We start from the raw sequence: 13,536 nt of genomic DNA on the forward strand, positions 1-13,536 counted from the left end.
TTGTTCTGGTTAAATTTTGATTTATGGGTTAACTGATTAGTTAATGTTATTTAGTTATGTTGATTGGTTTAAGTTGGCAAAAAAAAGTGCCCCTAAAACTCAACTTCAAAAGTCATCTTTGCCTTTAATCAAACAAATCAAGACAACTGAGAAACAAAAGTTCCGTAAAAAAAAAAAAAAAAAAAAAAGGTGAAAAGTTCCAGTACTTTGACCCTGCACATAATTCATACCTCTATATTGTATGACATGGTTTTAGTGCCACAATTAAGAATACTGCGCTCCCAGCTGTGACTACTTCCTTGAAATAGGAGGCTCTATCCATACCGAATCCAGCTGCTTAATGATATGTCGTCACTGGTAACTGAGCGGCTGGCGCTGGCAAATGAGAAGGAGTCTACTGTTGCTTTAAAGAGGCTGGTGACTAGCATGTCTAGGCTGGTCACCAACCGGATTGGCTTCTTCCTCTGCTGTCTATTAGCACAGATAGCATTAGCTACTCACTCACCAGTGTCGACCTATCATTAATTAGATCAGTAGCTGGCTTTGGAAGGGATATAGTATTCTGAGACAAGTAATTAGCCTCTGCTGGGTGCACAATCATTTTAATTATAGCACTAAAATTGGGTTATAATGTGGAACCAGAACATATGGCATGATTTTAGTACATAAATTGCACAATAATCATAATTATGGCACTGAAATTTTGTACTCATAATTTTGTACCCACACATTGTCATTTTAGCCCTTCAAGTCTCCAGTTTCACAATTGTAGTTAAACCTTTTCTATGCTCTTAACCCAGTAAATTTTGGTTTATTTTTAATGTTGTAAAGTATTTTTGATAAATTATGGAGATAGATATTCATAAAATTGCTGGAATCTCAAATATAATTGAAACTATGCTGTTTTCTGAAGACAGCCTGAATATGCGTGTTTGGGCCAGTCGACTCATTAAATCTGACAAATGCCTCCTCAAAGCATTTCTGCTCGCATACATTGTTTATTGGAATAATTTGATCAATTTCCCCTCTGGTAGACAGTAGACACGTTCAAAAAACTGGTTCCGTCATGAAAAACAAGGCCATGACTGAGCTACATCGGTCTTCCATAAATCATGAATCAAGTGGTTGATATCCATCACATGTGAGCTTTCAACATTATACTAGTATTGAGAAACCAAAGAGACATAAAATAAAGTCCTAAAAGGCCATTGTAAGCATAACATATGAACAAAAGTTAAACATTTGTGATATTTTCTTGAGTTAATTGCAGTTCCCCTAAACAGATATGGTTTCTGGATATCTTTGACCACTGACCATGTGCAGGAGTCTGCAACTCCAATCTTCAATGGTCAGTATCCTGAAACTTTTAGATATGGCCCCGGTTTAAAACACAAATCAAGACTGTTCCCAAACCATCTCTTAGATATAATCTCTCCAGTAAATCCAGAGTCTACTCCCTAAAGTTTGATTTAGGGAGATGTCTCTTTAGCTCTAGGTTGTGATGGGATGATGACTAAGGATTTATGACAAGAACACAGAAGGCATGTTTTGCCATTAACACACATTAATGTTTTGATGGGTGCAGGGACAGAAAAAAATGTTTGAACTTCAGCTGCAGGTAGTTTCTTCAGCAGCAGTGATGCTTGAAAATAAGAAAATCGAGAAAAGTTCTGCATCACCAACTATCATAATTGACAATAATTAAGCCATTGCTGTTGAAACGTTTGCACAAAACTAAGGTAATTAATGTTTTGTTTTGTTTTTTTCACTCCAACTGAGTTCCATTCAAATGTATTCTTATTCTGCAATGTTGGGTCCTTTCATGAAAGCCCTCATCTGACCAAAACTTGATCAACTGGACAAGTGATTTATGTCTATTAAAGCTATAAACAGAATTGGTGAGGCTGATGGAGTCCAACAGCAAATGGGGAAAAGTCTTACTCATTACTAGTAAAACAAATCAAGCTCTCGCCTGTTTATAGAGGTTACAAATGGTCCTAATTGGCCCCAAAACCCACAATCTCTCTCAGAACACCATTTTCAAAGAACCAATACATTTTGCTAAGTTCACCAGATTTTTAAGGAAGAAAGCAATTAGCAGAATCAAGAAAATTACTGCTCCAACTTAAAGTAACAAACTCAAAAAGCTCGCAAATAATTTTGTAGTTTGGCAACAACTCAAGGGAGTTTGTTTCATTATTAAATCCAATCAATAAAACACACACACAGCTCATAAATTTTTTTAAGACAACCAAGTAATGGTTCAACAACTTCTTCTATAAAATATTCCAATTTTATTGAGCCTTCCAGTTTTTCATTTGAAACAACTTGCTAGATTTTACAATGTATATTAACTGTTTCATTCTTTTCTCATGTCTATGTCTGCCAAATGTTGACAAAATGTGTAAGTTTCAGGTCGACTCACTCAAGCATGCCGATGTTTACTGACTGTCACTTTTGACAGATGTGAATTTCAAAATCAAACACTCAGTCAATACTTTTAAGCCTTTGAGCTTGGTGTAAAACCTTTCAAAGGCCCAAGCAGCTAACTGAAAGCAAAACTTTTTTTCTAGACAATGTTTCTGTTAAAGTGCAAATTACTCTCACATATAGAAAAAAATATATATATCTTTGCATTCAGAAACATTCAGACAGTTGAAATCTTCCTGTTTCTTGTCTGTTCTCCTTCTGTTGTTTATAGCAAATGTGTGTTCGGACAGCGAAAAGCTGGCACCAGCCATAAAGAGAAGAAGGAACAAACATTAAATATTTACTTTCCTCCTAATATGGTCTTGTGACTTTTGAGCCACATATTTCTTTTTGTGTCCCAGGCATTGGGTATTGGTGGGTGGAGTGGCAGTAGGGAGGTGGAGATATAGAGAGGAAGTTTGTTAGTTTAAAAAGTTGCTACAAGAACACGTTCACATGTATGAAAGGAAATAAAGACAGACTTTGAGGACATTTAAAATAAACATTGTATATAAAGTTGTATGGTAAATTTTCTTTTGGGTGATTGTCTCGAACACTTCCTGTGAAATTGTTTCTGTTTGAATTTTAACTCTTCTCTTTGGTCAGTAAACACTTTACATTATAAAGCTTAATTTGAAATTATTGGTGTAGTTTTAAAATATTAATGCTCAGAAAACACAATTACTTCACAAATCTATTTATAAATTAGTCAGAAATACCATGTTACAGCCTCATATAGTGGTTGTCTTCTGTTATGAAAGGTCAACAGAAGACAACTGTTAACTGGTTAACTGTTTCTGGATAACATGTCACCCATCAACCAACCACTCTATAATTTTAAAATCATAATTTTAAAATATCAAACTGCTTTCCACCCATATCTCTTCTATTTGTAAGTTGTAAAACGTTTTGACATCTTCTTTTGGAAACAGGTCAATTGTTGGTTATTTATGGACCCAGGAAAGCAACATCCCACTTTAACCCAATGACCTGTGACGTTCTAATCCATATAGCCCATACACAATTTTGCAAATCGCATGGCAGATCCGAGTTAGTCCACAAAGTGCAAACCAGCATCAAAGAAGCATCACGTTAAGATCAGATGGGGCAGGAGTGAAAAGGACAAACTCCTCAGATAATCCTTTGTGAAGGAAAGAATCCCAAACTGTGCTTAAACTGTATGGTAAACGGCAATTAAATCTACTGACTCTTTTTAAAGTGCAATATGCTAATGTGGAATGAAAGCATTATAAATATTCCCCTAACAGAAAGAGCAGCACAAACTAAATCAAAATTATGTTATGGATTACTCTATGTTTACTGTATTAATGGTAAACTAAATATTTAGTATGAAATAAAGAGCTATATCTGTAAGTGACACTGTTGGGATTATCTGCATTAAAAATCCCCCACCCCCTGTGCCACTCACTTTTGACCCAGTGGGGGATTACATCTGTGATATCAAAAAAGGAACAGCCTGATAAAGTGGGTAAATATACGAGTGCACAGATTTCATGTCAAATCTGTGTGCGCGATAGAATCCTGAACATTTTTCTGACATCGGTTTCGTTTGTCTCGTCAGCGTTCAGCTTCTCAATCCTGCCCATGTAGTCTCTTGATCACTTGTGATAAATGTATTTGCAGTCCTCTGCTGTAATCCTGCTACATCATCTAAGTGAGTGTGGAGAAGTGCAAGTCAAATGTGGGGGAGAAAAAAAAAAAGCGCAGTCCTATAATCCATTAATGCATTCAGTTTAATCTGTACCGTGGCTGTTCTAGAAAGAAAATCTAAGTACCTTGTGTTGATTATTGTAGCTAAGCTCTTGTTAAAATAAAACATAATGGCATGTCTTTATAAAACTTTGTAAATTAGGCTGAAATTAGTATATTCATGGGAACTGTTAAGCATTTAGTGAAGAAAAGCTTTAGTTTCATCCAGAACTTAGTAAGGTGGCCACTGTTTCTAAATATAATGCCGTTACAAAAATATCCATTAAAGCACTTAAGAGTATTATCCCATTCTACCCACAAACAGATACCAGCCTGAGTTTCCCAGGCTTCTGTGAAAACTGGCACGCATGCACTTTCCAGTAAAAAGAAAGCACTGGCTGACATGGAGGTGTGGTTTCTACTTTAGCACAGAATATTTCTGCTACTAAAAATGCATATATGTGCAAGAATGGGGGTTAATCTTCACTAATGCTTGTGACAGCTGTCATTAATATGTACTCAGCGTGGAAGAGTAGCATTCAGCTGGACAGAGGCACAATATAAACAGAAAATGGAATCTGCTTTTTGTTGCAGTTTGAATGTGAAATGGTGATTTGACAGAAAATAAGATTATTACTGACTTGCAGGAAATCTGTCATGCTGGTGAGTGCAATTTTCTCACTGTGTAGAAGAATATTTTTCTCAAGCTGTGGAGTTTAATATCAGATTAATTCCTAAAAAAAATATATAAATTATTCACTCTTATGAAATTATGCAACTCCAACAATCAGCTGAATTATCTATAGATAAACTTCATATATATATGCATTATGCATATAAAAGTATAAAACTACTTCTATAATTAGATTTTATACAAGCCTTCCCCATTTCAATATTAAGATAGTCTAGTAAAAGTTGTCTACGATATGCAAGTTTATTGGCTCATTTTCAAAATGCCAGCATTCTTCAGAAAGAAAAAGTAAGTTTACGAAGGCGACGTGAAAGAAAAAGAAAAATGGACTTCCAAAGTAGTTTTGGAGAGATTCTTGACAAAATATGGGTTGGCATTGAACAACATAACATATCACTGCCTATATGTGTAAATATGTGTATGCACGGTGGTTCACAAAACAAGTGAGGGCTGCCCTTGGTTTAACTCTGGTGTTTTTACGGGGAAGAGCTACATGTGCAGGAGTGCGGAGTACGGCACAGTCAGCACGCCATCGCTTACCACCAATACTGCCCCTCCGTCTAGACTTTAGAACACATCCATATGGAGATAGTTAGAAAGCTCATTAGACTGCCTACTTGAAATACAGTTGCAGTGACGCTTGTCCATAAAAATACACAGTAGACTGGTTTCTGCAGTGGTATTAACCAGGTTGAGGTATCAAGCCCCCAGGAATGACAACATTTTTGGGCTAAAATTTTCCAGGAAAAGAGTAAGAACTTAAAATTATTTCTTGAGCTTGTCTAATGAAACAGAAGCAATGAAGACTTGAAAAATGTTAGTGAATGCAACCATATATGATCTCCAATTGTTCTTATTTTTTCGAGTTAATTTGTTCAAACATAAATGTACCTTTGTTCCAGAAAGAAATGCACAAATTTTAGGTCAAAACAGAAGATAGATGTTGCAATAAGTTTAATTAGGGTAAAGGAATGTTTGTTAGTGCATGTTGGAAAATAATTTTTCTATTGCTATGCGTATGATCTCATTCTTTAATCAAATGATATAGTGAACAATTCAACAATAAAAGCCTTTTCTGAAATTGATTTTTAATACCTTTTATAAACAATCACAGTCTTTATTAAAACTTTTTCTATCTACACTGAATCTATTTGAATACGAGAAATAAAGCTACACAAATAACTGCATAGAAGCCCAAACAACCGGTCCTTCACTAATCAACCGGCTAAAAAAGGCCAACAAACTTGAGAGCCCATTGAAGCAATTTAGTGTGTATAAGAAAAATAATTGTAAATTAATTAAACAGAAAGAGGGATACTGAACTCCAGCTAAACTTTGAATCTGTCAAAATAAACATAAATGTTTTAGATGTCCATTCTGAATCTAATTTGAATAAATCTTTCTATTTGTTTTTAAAAGGATGCTATTATTTTACTCCACAAAAAGTATGGGTTTTGCTGAATCCCATACTCCAATAAACCTGCAGTGGGGTTCAATGAATATGTCATCAACAATTTTAATTTTACTTTACACTGCATTGAACTTTATTCAGTGGTAACAAACCATGTACTAACAAATACTTCTAAGTAAATAATTACAAATCTCTATAATTCCAAAATGGTGGACGTAAAGAAGTTTACAAAATAGCTTTTCACTATTTTATATATATATTAAATTGTTTGGATATGACAGAAACTTTGGGAGAAGCTTACACAATCCCTCTGAAATGCTAATAATGATCAGTAATTCTGTCAAGTGATTAAAAAATATGCACTCAAAGGAATGTTAAAAAAAAATCTAACAATACAAAATGTTAAAGTAGTCTTTATTTATCTAATGTAAAACCCAATATAACTTTCTTGCTTATGCAACAACAATGCAGTTTTTGATAAATGTTTACAATTTATGGAGGAGACATGTTTATATTTTTATATCAATAAATACAATTTTAAATTACAACACGCATACGAGTCAAAATAAGGGATTATTTTCAAACAAATGTTTCTAGGTGTATTCATAATTTGGGACCTTTCTGTTTTGGCTACATGTTACTACACTGATGTGAACACTAAAAACTTGATTAGCAGCATTGTTTTTAAATTGGCGTGTGCATGTGTGTTTCTTATCAATTTTACTGTTTTGAATTTGACTACAGTTGACAAATATTTTATTGTTTATGGTCTTTTTTGTTTACAAAGAGCTTGTGGAGTTTTTACACATTGGCATGAGCTTGCGTCGAAAAAATGCGCGCGCTTTGTTTTCCAAAAAGAAAACTTCATGTACACAAAGAGATTGAAAGTTCCTCCCCGCTTTGTTTGATTTCCTCAGAAGTTTTCCTCTGGCCTCGGCTCGGGATTGAAAAACCATGTCAAAACCAAAAAACAACATCTCCATGTACAGCTGCAGCCCTTACAAAACTATAACCAAACACAAAAAAATTGCAAGAATGTCTAGAATGCACCTGGTCAACAACACTTCTAAAATGCAGCTCACTTTGTGACGAACATATCTTATTTGCCTTGCTTAGATCACAAGCAATCAGCATGCTTTGTGGAGTGCATAAACAATGGCGGGGTGCTGCAGTGCAATTGTGATGTCGGGAAATGAAGCACGAGCCAAGCGCAATGTGTTTAGTATAACACTAAAGTCAGTAAGCAGAAAAAAAAAACACACAAAAAAATCATGCTGCAGCATAAGACAACAACGCATAATACAACATTGAGATGAGCAAACAATAGGCACGTGCTGATTCGGAGTCAACAATGCAAAACACTGCACCTTAATGTGTCTGGGCTGAACAATGTAAAAGCCGATTATGCAAATTGGGGTTATCGAGGGCATTGCAATCTAACAATGGCGCCAAGTTGATTGGACTGTGTTTGTGTGTGCATCTGTGTGTCTGCACAACCCATTCCCTTGGGTTTCGTTTTTTTTTCCCCCCACAGTTGCCCTTCCCCAAAACCTCTATCCCATGGCCTTTTTACTGAGGCCTCATTATGGAGGACGCTGTCAATCGGTAGGTCAAGGGTCATGGCAGAGGTTCACATTGATCAATACCCCCCAGTCTGATCAATCAACTTGCCTTTTCATTTCTACCAATAGGATACCAGCTTGCATCAAAACAATAGAGTGAGAGGAAAAAAGAATGTCAGAAAGAATTAGGATAGGGAGAACAAGTCCGCCTCGCTGAACCCATTCCAGCAGCTTCTTCCCCCCCAAACTTTGGAATGACATTGTCGAGGACACTGATGACTGGCGTGCGTCATCATGATGCACCTGTAATGCCCTTGGGGTTTTTTTTGTGTTTGCTCCAGATTCCAGACACTTTGTGGGAAATTTGGATGTCTTGCTACATGACAATTTGTTTCCTATGGCATTAACAGACTCATACTCTGGTTATCTTCAGCCTTTTTTATTGTTAATGTCTGCATGACACATTTATATTGAATCCTTGTAGTACATTTGTTACTCGATACAATGACCAAAACAATTAAAGTATGCAAATACATAAGTATGATTACATTTATAAACACCCCCCTGCCCCCCATTTCACATTTCCAAATTACAAGACACAAAAAGCCTTTTAGCACTGGCAGACCTTAGAAAATTCTAATGATCCATTGGCTTTAATCATCAAACAGGCTTAATAAAAGGGGTAATTTTTCAGCATCCTCCGAAATTATAATTGCTCAGTGTGTATTTTGCCAAGGAATTATTCTCCCTAAGGTATAATTCCAGCCACCAAGTAGTTACAAATCATGGAAATGAGATGATGGTATATAGAAGAGAAAGCCACTTAATCCTAAATCATTAAAAATGTACTTCCTTTCCTCCACCCCACAGCAACACTTAGTTTGCATGAGATTAGCCTTCTGACGGCCAAATATGAAGAGTGAGCTGTGATAACCGATTCAATGGTAAACATACCTCTGTTTAAATTAGAATAGATCCTATTAAGACATTAGAGGCACACAATCATACAAGATGAAAAAAGAGTAACATTGGCACATATATTCATGAAAGAAATAATAATATGATCAATACGTTTTAACAATGAGTATTAAGCAATACAATCTGCGCATCAACAGAACGTCAGTGCATTTAATTTTAATTAAAAGTAGTGCATAAGCCAAAGCACTCCATGAATTTTGTCTTTAACACAGAGTCCTGTTTGTGAAAAGCCATATGGATATCCAGATCAGATGAAACCAAAGACAGACTCCATCCCCACAGTGAAACATGATGGTGGCAGCATTATGCTGTGGGAATGTGTTCATTTGTCAGGGACAAGGAAGTTGGATCTGAGTTGATGAGTACTGCTTGGTACTAAATAAAGTGTAATCCTGGGAGAAAATCGTTGGCGTGTACTTGGGCCTAAGCACCGTCTCCACGAAGACAGTGAGAGAGTAAAGGACTACCAATGGCTCAGTCAAGATCGGGACCTATATCCAGTTGAGCTATTGCGCAAAAAAAATCCCAAAAAGGTAAAATATTTCAGAGTCTAGATGAGCAAAGCTGGATGAAAGTAGCAGTAACTGAAATAAAATGTGGTTATAGAAAGTACTGATGTCTGGAGTTTTAGGGTGCTTTCACACCTGACTTGATTCAATTGGGGACCAAAACTGCAACATTTGTTTCAGCTGATGCAATTCATTTTTGCATTGCGTCAAGCACACCAAACCCTTTGAGCAAACCCAAAGAAATGATACAAAATCCTCTGATCAAGACACTGACCATAACTTTCTTCTAAGCTTCTAACCATAACTTTCTTTTTGAAATCTAAGCAAAAATGGAGACTCATCAGATTATAGTGATTGTAGAATTTCTCTTTGGCACATGTGCCAAACCATCACTCTTCAACAATGGATTCAGCACAATCCTCTTCCCCCACTAGTACTGGACACAAGCATTTGTTTTGGTTGCATTTATCCAAATAAATCTTGGTGTTATTTTTATTTTATTTTTTGTCCTTCCTGCTTTTGGGGAATCTCCTGTTTGCTTAGCCTTCATATATACATTCGAAATGCATCAGTTTACCTCAACCAAACCGAAATTCTGGTTTTTAGGTGGACCAGAATTGGGTTTTTTTTTTTTTGGTTCATCTCAGAGTTTACACCTCCCCAAATAAGTGGACTTGCTAGACAAGCAAACCTGCATGTGACTGCACCCTTATTTGCAAAAAAAAAAAGTCAAAACCCTGGGATTATTTTTCTTCCGCTTTACAGTCAAATGCTGCTCTGAGTTTTGCTGACTGTTAAAAAGTTGTTCAATGAGTGTCAATACCTCTAAAAGGGACTGCTATAGACTTTCAAAATGTTCTCAGTGACTCAGGATGGGCCTTTTTGCACTGTGACTGTTATAAAGAAAGGAGCTAAGATGTGTTATACTTAGGGTGCATTCACACCAGAGAAATCTTTTGGTCTTCGGAGTTGGCAAATGGGTTCTACAAGCTGAATAAGATGAGATTCTCTGCATCCCCAAAATGCTGGCAGCAGCATCACTGAGCACAAAACAACAGATCGGGTACGCCTTCAGTTTAATCAGAACATGCAGCAGTAGCGTTAGCAACATTACCAGAATGCCCAACAACGGTGGCTTGTAAAGTAAATAAAAACATGTTTTATGTAACTTCACTCAAATATATACTGTCACTCATAATAGGTGGCAAAGCTTATTCTTAGGGATTTTTTAGGATTCAGCTCCCTGTTATTTTGTCACGAAGCAGCAAAAAAATATTGCAGCATATGAAAACCTATTTCATTTTTTCAAAAAAAAAAAAAAAGCTGCATAAGTTAGGCTTATTACCACATATACACCTGGTAGATTTACATCTGAAATACACTTTCTAACTTGACAACATGTTTCTTCTGTCTGGAACTAATATGAACAGTTTGGAATGGTCCAGACAAAGATAAGGGTCATGGCCAAGAGGCCTTTCAACCTCAAAAACCTGAAAAATATAATTTACCATTGAAAACATCCAAAAACTAAAATAAAATTCTTAACAATCATAAGCAGATTAAGAACTGCAATAGCAATTGAAGCTTTTCCATTTGTTACTCAGAAAGGTTTAGTTAATGTTAGCCATATTTATTTGTAAATGTATATCATGATTTCTACCTTTTTAGTCATACAGCTTGTACATAGCTTTATTTTTTGTTGTTGGAAACAAGCTTCTTGTTTGAAGGAAAATAACTTTCAATCAAACTTCATAGCTCAAAATAATTGCACATCTAGCTGCATAAATAAAAACACTTAGTCAATTTAAAAAAATAAAATAAAAAATTATACCCAAAATAATATAACACATTTTGACAGCATGGTTGCTACATTATACTTTGTAATAATTTTATAGGTTTCAATAATAAATTTTAAAAAACCCCTGCACTGATTGTAGTATTGTGTAATCTGATTGCCCAATCCTGTAAATGTCATCTGCTCCAACAATATTGTATCATTTATGAAATAAGGCTGAAGTGCATTTGAGAGATTCATGAGAAGCCCCAAGGATACACATTTTTGGTTTCCTGTGGATAAAAAAAAAAAGAAAAAAAGTGAGCCAAGTGTGTGGTGTGCGTGCGCACGTATACGAGTGAGTGTGCAGGTGTGCGGAAGGGAGCGAAGCAGGCAGGTGAACAGAGAGGTGTACTGGGTACCTTTGAGGTCAGGGTCTTTGTGGAGTGTTAGCTGTAATGACACCTGACAGCAACTAGGTGGATTTGCCCTGGCAGTTCTGTACATTCGTGTCACTACTGATAAAAGTCAGCACCCACTGAACAGGAGAAACCTCCATCCCAGTGCCACAGGGTCCTCCATGCAAGACAAAAGAGAGGAAGATGGGAACACTTCCTTCCTTCTGTACATACCTGTCCCTCCGATGCTCACTGGGCAGAGAAGTTGCGACAGCTCTGATGGTCCTTGGTTGATCGGGAGTGGAAGTGCCAACTTTGTGAGTTCCACAGGTGGAAGGAAAGCTGCATGACAGCAGACAAATTGAGCATGGGAAATGAAACCTGGATGCTGCTTCTTCAGTTGTACAACAGCCAAGGGCAAAAAGGAAGTCTGTGAAACTTTCCCTGCTCACTTTAAGTCACATATATTCTAGCGGGTAAAGTGAAGCGTGTAATCTTTTGGTATGAGATTTTTTTGGTTGGATTTATGCTAATCTTTCTCTTGATATTATTCTCATTAAAACAGTCATAATAACAAAATCTACATTCTCTAAATTTTTTCCAGATCTGATGTTTTTATTCGTAGTTTAAAGCTGCATTGGCTTTATGTCCTTTATTTTTTTTTTTTGAATCATCTAAAGCCTATACTGCCACCTAATGTTAAACTGACTTCTAGAAGGAACCCCCTTTACACTCTGTTGCTCCAGGGTACATATTATTGCTCTATTGCACTCAGTCAACATTTATTTCAGAATGTGGCGTTAATTGAAAAACATATTTTCTGCGCTTTGGATACGTAAAAGGTTGTGTAGAGGTTTCTATGAGAGAATGCAGATTTGAAATTTCTCCTTAACCCTGAACTAAACGGAAGTAATTGTCCGTTAGGTGGGTTATTTTCTCCCATGTTTCTTCTCTTAATAACAGAAAATGAGGACCGGCTCCTAAGCACTTAAGTAAAAACAAACTTAGCACGTCACATCAGTAATTGCTTGAAAAAAACAAAACGTCACTGTCAACAGTGGGTTACGTTGTATGTGTGCGCGCGGTGGGTGAGGGGGCTGGTGTGGCAGTAGACAAAGAGCTGGGGAGGGAGGGCAAATGTGGACACATGCTGCAAATTAGGCTTTAAGCAAGCAGCCCCTTATTTCCTTATGTTTAGAGCAACAGAGGAGACGGGAGTGCAGGTGTTTCTGCATGGCTGCACCTCAGTGCACCTTAGGGACAGACTGACCTGGGTGTGAAGGGAGGGACCACAACAGCAGTCTATGAAGAACACAGACAAACTTTTTTTGGTCCCACTCCCTCCCCTATCCCCCCCTCCCCCCATCCGTAGCCCCTTGAGGAACCCTTGCACGCACTTCTAAGCAGCTTCTGCGTATACACTCCCTGTGGGCGGGCTTCAAAGGTGGCTGGTTTTTTTTGTTTTGTTTTGTTTTTGTGTGTGTAAAGCCTGTTTTCACTTAGCATGTGTCTGACGCCCACCTATGTCAGAAACTGTGGAAGGCTTCATTTCTCCCTGGAGGTGAAATTATACTGGGCAAAAAAAGCGAACTGAATTCTACAGGAGTAAAATCTCAAATGTGACAAGGCTCTCTTACACTACTTTTACAGAGCCTTGCGAAAGTATTTATATCTCATGCATCTTTTCAGCTTGCCACTCTACTACCACAAGCTTAGTTGTATTTTTTTTATGTGAATAAAAAAAAAAAAGGTTTGCGACTTTTTCTTTTACAATTAAAAGTATAAAAAGTGTGACATGAGGTCCTTAGATAAAACCCAGGTTGTAATATCTGTTGTGCGCTTGTGTAGTTTAAACAAAACCTATCAGGCTTCATTGAATAAGTTAGGATAGATCTGTGGGACATATTAAATATAATCATTACAATTTTTGGGAAAAATTACTCTCAGATCATGAGATTTCATCTGCTCATTCTGTCCATTTTGGGCTCCTTTGAGCATCAGCTATTTCAGGATTGTGCAATGCTGGCCACGCCT

The sequence above is a fragment of the Gambusia affinis genome, linkage group LG17 (assembly GCF_019740435.1).
Source record: "Gambusia affinis linkage group LG17, SWU_Gaff_1.0, whole genome shotgun sequence".
Lineage (NCBI taxonomy): Eukaryota > Metazoa > Chordata > Actinopteri > Cyprinodontiformes > Poeciliidae > Gambusia > Gambusia affinis.